Here is a 5,284-nt window from a genome sequence, read left to right on the forward strand (position 1 = left end):
TATTACTACCTTTGTAAACATATTTGCTAGATTTTCATCTCTATGTATCTTGTCTAGTTTTAATTGTCCATCCTCGAAAACTAATCAAATGAAATGGTACCACAACTATATGTGTTTGGTCTTTGAATGCAGAGCTAAATTCTTTGCAAGATGAATGGCACTCTGACTATCTATAAACAAATAATTATCCTTTTGAGGATGTCCCAATTCTTCTAAGAAGAACTAAATCCATATCATCTCCTTGGTTGCCTCTGTAGCAACAACATACTTTGCCTCTGTAGTGGATAGAGCATTAATCTTCTGTAATCTAGAAACCCAACTCATGGCTACCCCACCAATAGTAAAGACATAACCTATAGTACTCTGCCTGGTATCAACATCCGTTGCCAAATCTAAGTCAATATAGCCATGTAAATCAGTAGTAAAGCCCCCAAAGTGTAAACACTTATTGGATATTCCTCTCAAATATCTGAGAATCCATTTGACTACATTCCAATGCTCAATTCTTGGATGACTCATATACCTGATAAGAACTCCCACTACATGTGCAATATCTAGCCTGGTACATACCATATCATACATCAAGCTTCCTATAGCTAAAGCATAGGGTACCTTGGACATCTTATCTTCCTTGTCTTGTGTCTAGGGACACATCTCCTTAGTCAACTTCAAATGACCAAGTAAATGTGTACTAACATCTTTAGCATTCTCTAGAGAGAAACATTGCAACACCTTCTCCACATAATCAACCTGAAATAGCATTAATGTTTTTTCTTCCTATATCTAGAAATCTTCATACCAAGGATTTGTTTTCTTGCCCCCAAATCCTTTATAGAAAATGCATGTGCTAACTAGCATTTTAGCCCCTTAATATGAGCCATGTTAGACCCAGCTACAAGCATATCATCAACATATAAAACATAAAATAATATAGCTGTCATCATCCAACCTCTTAAAATAAACACAATGATCTGAATGACACCTATTTTATCCATGATCATGCATAAAACTATCAAAATTTAGATAACATTACCAAGGTGCTTGCTTCAAGCCATATAAACTTTTCTTCAATTTGCACACTAAGTTACCTTTGATCACAATTCCCTGTGACTGAGTCATACATATCTCTTCATCAAAATCTCCATGAAGAAAGTTTGTTTTAACATCAAGCTACTCTAAATGCATTTCTTCAGTAGCCACGATACTTAAAACAATACGGATAGAAGTCATTTTAACAATAGGAGAAAATATCTCATCAAAATCAATTCTTTTTCTCTATGCAAATCCTTTTACAACTAACCTAGTTTTAAATCTTTTCTTACCTCCTTCCTCTTCTTTCAACTTGTAAACCCACTTATTTTGTAAAGCCTTTTTACCTGCAGGCAATTTGCATAAATTCCAAGTCTTATATTTCAACAAAGAGGCCATTTCTTCTTTCATTGCAGACTCCCACTAAATCTTAGTATCCATCTGCATAGCTTCATCATAACATTTAGGTTCACTAGCATTAGTAAGTAAAATAGAATACAAAGAGGGAGAAAATATTTCTGGAGCTCTAATTTGCCTTGTTGACTATTTAACATCCACTGGTGCATGTGGTATTTGTTGATGCAGTTGTTGTAGTTCATGAGAAATGGCTAGAACATCAACTTTTGGAGTATCATCTAACACTACATAATCATCTTCTTTCTTCTCATGTTCTTGCAATAGATCTTTGTACAACACTTTCTCATTGAATATGACATCTCTGCTTGTTACAATTTTATGATTTTCAAAATCCAAAAGTCTATAACCAAACTCATTAATGCCATATCCAACAAATACACTTTTCTTTAACTTAGCTTCTAGCTTGGTTCTGCTTTTAGAATCTATGTGAGCAAATACTTCACAACCAAAGGTTTTGAGAAAAGAATAATTCACCTTCTTACCAGTCCATGCTTCCTCTGGAATACCACAACCCAAAGGAGTAGAGGGACCTCTATTAATAAAATATACATCAGTATTGATAGCCTCCACCCACATGTGTAAGGGCAACCTAGCATGCAACCTCATGCTCCTTGCACACTCCATTATAGTCCTATTCATGTGTTCAATGACTCCATTTTCGTGTGGAGTCCTTGAAATAGTTTTCTATCTATGAATGCCATTAGTGGAGCAATAGTCTTCAAATTCATGACTACAATAGTCACCACCATTATTAGATTTTAGACATTTTTATTTTTTACCAGTGTAATTTTCAACCAAGCATTTCCATTTCTTAAAAGTTTGAAATACATCAAATTTCTATTTTAGGAAATAATCCCATCCATTTCTAGTTGCACCATCAATAAATGTAACATAATAATGAGAGCCACCAAGGGAAGATACCTAAGCCAGTCCCCATACATCTGTATGCACAAGCTCTAATTTATTCTTTTTGTTTTCCTTCCCAGTCTTCACAAAACTCACTCACTTTTGTTTTCCATACACACAACTTTCATAGAAATCCATATTAACACATTTCAAACCTAGTAGAATTTTCTTGGAATGAAGTACTTTAATACCTTTCTCACTCATGTGCCCAAGTCTATTGTGCCACAACGTTGTATCAAAATTTACAATAGTTATTTGTTCTCCCTACTCAACCGTAGAAATTGTTCTTGAACATTCATTTTTCTCTGAAACAATAATAGTAGAAGGAACAATATGATCTATACAAAGATATAAGGTGCCTACTTTCACACCTTTTTCTACTACAAGGGAACCTTTTGAAACCTTCCAATTTTTATCATTAAAAGTAACTACACAACCCTCATCACTAAGTTTCCCTACTGAAATTAAATTCCTACTCAACCTTGGAACATGTCTTACCTCATGTAGTAGCCAATGATTCCCATTTTGCAACTTAATATTAACTTTTCCCTTTCCAACAATCTAACAGGGTTCATTATACCCCAAATAAACAAGCCCAAAATCCCCTTGGACATAATCAATGAAATAACCTCTCTGAGGTGTAGCATGAAATGAAGCACTAGAGTCTAAAACCCATGAATCATCAACACTTTCTAAAGACAGAAGCAAAGAATCCTCTTCAAATTTGTTACTTACCACATTTGCCTTCTAATCTCCATCTGATATATCTCCTTCATTTTTCTTTTGATTTGAACAATCTTTCTTTTTATGCCCTAGTTTCCCATAGTACCAATAGTTGTTTGGTCCTCTCAATTAAGACTTCCTCCCCTTTGACTTTCCTTGTGATTTCCCACAATTTTGGAAATTACTTCCTCTTTCAATCATTCTACCTCTACTTTGTGTGTTCAAAGTACTTCCTGATGTAGATCCACCTAAGGATTTCCTACAAGTTTCCTCACTCAAAATAACATCGATCACATCATCATATTTATGAATAATCATAAGAATAGTTTGATCTTATTAGGTGGAGACTTTGATACTATTCTAAACTTGAATGAAAAAGTAAGGGGAACCCAACAGATCTCTAAAGCATCTAAAGAATTTTTAAAATGGTGTGATTTTCATTATCTGATTGATATTCCACTTAATAATGGGGATTTCACATGGAACAACAAAAGGAAGGATTTTTCTTATATAGCTAAAAAATTAGATAGGTTTTTCATTAAAGGAGATATGGATGTAAATAACTTGAATATCCAATCATCCTTTTTTTCGATTGCTGGTTCTAATCACTTCGTAGTTAGAATTAAATTTTTAGAGCCGTATAAACCAACAAGGAATCTATTTAAATGCAAAAAATGTGGTTTTTAGATTCTAGCTTTCTAGAAAATATTAAAGAATGGTGGTCTCAAGGTAATTTTGAAGGATCCAAGATGTCTATCTTTGTTTGAAAAATGAAGATGCTCAAAGAAAATATTCTTAGATGGAACAAAGAACACTTCAATAACATTTTTAAAGAAAAATTGGATATCAAAGAAAGATTAAAGGAATTAAATCTAGAAGTAATTAAGAATGGTATGAATAATAATAGCTATCTTTTACAAAAAAATTACTCGTTAAATAAGAGGATATATTATCCAAAGAAGAAATTTGTTGGAGGAAAAAGTCATGAGAGAGGTGGCTAGATAAGGGAGATCAAAACAAAAAATTCTTCCACAAATCTACCCTTTATAATAGAGCTAAGAGTAAAATATCTAGAATTAAAAACTCATTGGGTATTCCAACTGAAAATTGAAAAGAAATTTTAGAGATTTTCGTGGATCATTTCCAGAAAATATTAAATAATTTTGAGTGGTCAAACAGAGAAGCTCAAGCCAATTTGCTTGAAGTGATCCCCAAAGTAGTCTTAGCTGAAGATAATAAAGCACTAAATAAATTTATTACTTTGGAAGAAGTCAAATTGGTGGTATTTAATATGAACCCTGATAAATCTCCAGGTCTAGATGGATTTCAGGCCTTTTTTTACCAGAAATGCTGGGACATTATAGGCCTAGATCTGTGGAAAGTCATTGAAGCATCAAGAAATGGTGGATCATTGTTATCCAAAATCAATTACTCCTTTCTCACTCTGATCCCTAAAAAGGCAAAGCTTGAGAGTCCATGAGACTTTAGACCCATTGCATTGTGTAATACTATTTATAAAATCTTCTCCAAGATTTTAGCAAATAGATTAAAACTTATCCTTCCAAATATTATATCTGAAGAACTAACAGGCTTCATACCTAGTAGATCCATTCTTGATGGCATTCTTATTATCCAAGAAACTATTCACTCAGCCTATAAAAACAAAGAGGCTTGCATGTTCATGAAGCTAGACATCCAAAAAGCCTATGATATGGTTGTTTGGTGGTTTCTATGCAAAACTCTAGAAGCTTTCAATTTTTCTCACCAATGGATCAACCTTATTTTTAATTGCATCTCCTCAACAAAAAATTTAGTTCTTATAAATGGGACCCCTGAGGGAGTTTTCAAAACCTCTCGAGGCATTAGACAAATCTTTGTCTCTTTATATAATTATGGTTGAAGCCTTTGGGAGATCTCTTACCAAGACTTACAACAAGTAGGAGATTAAACATATTATTGTCACAAGGAATATGCCTAACATTACTCACCAACAGTATGCAGATGATAGTATTCTACCAAGTAAAATCATAGTTAAACAGGCCCTAGTTTTAAAATCCATCATAGAGAAATACATGAATGCTTCTGGTCAGAAAGTGAATGATTTGAAATTTGAGATTTATTTTAGTAATACAAAACCAAAGGTGGAAGAATATATCTATCATATTATGAGATATAAAAAAGGTTTATTCCCATGTAAGTACCTTGGCTT

This window comes from Cupressus sempervirens, chromosome 7 (genome assembly GCF_028749045.1).
Source record: "Cupressus sempervirens isolate cs-2001-9-10 chromosome 7, ASM2874904v1, whole genome shotgun sequence".
NCBI lineage: Eukaryota > Viridiplantae > Streptophyta > Pinopsida > Cupressales > Cupressaceae > Cupressus > Cupressus sempervirens.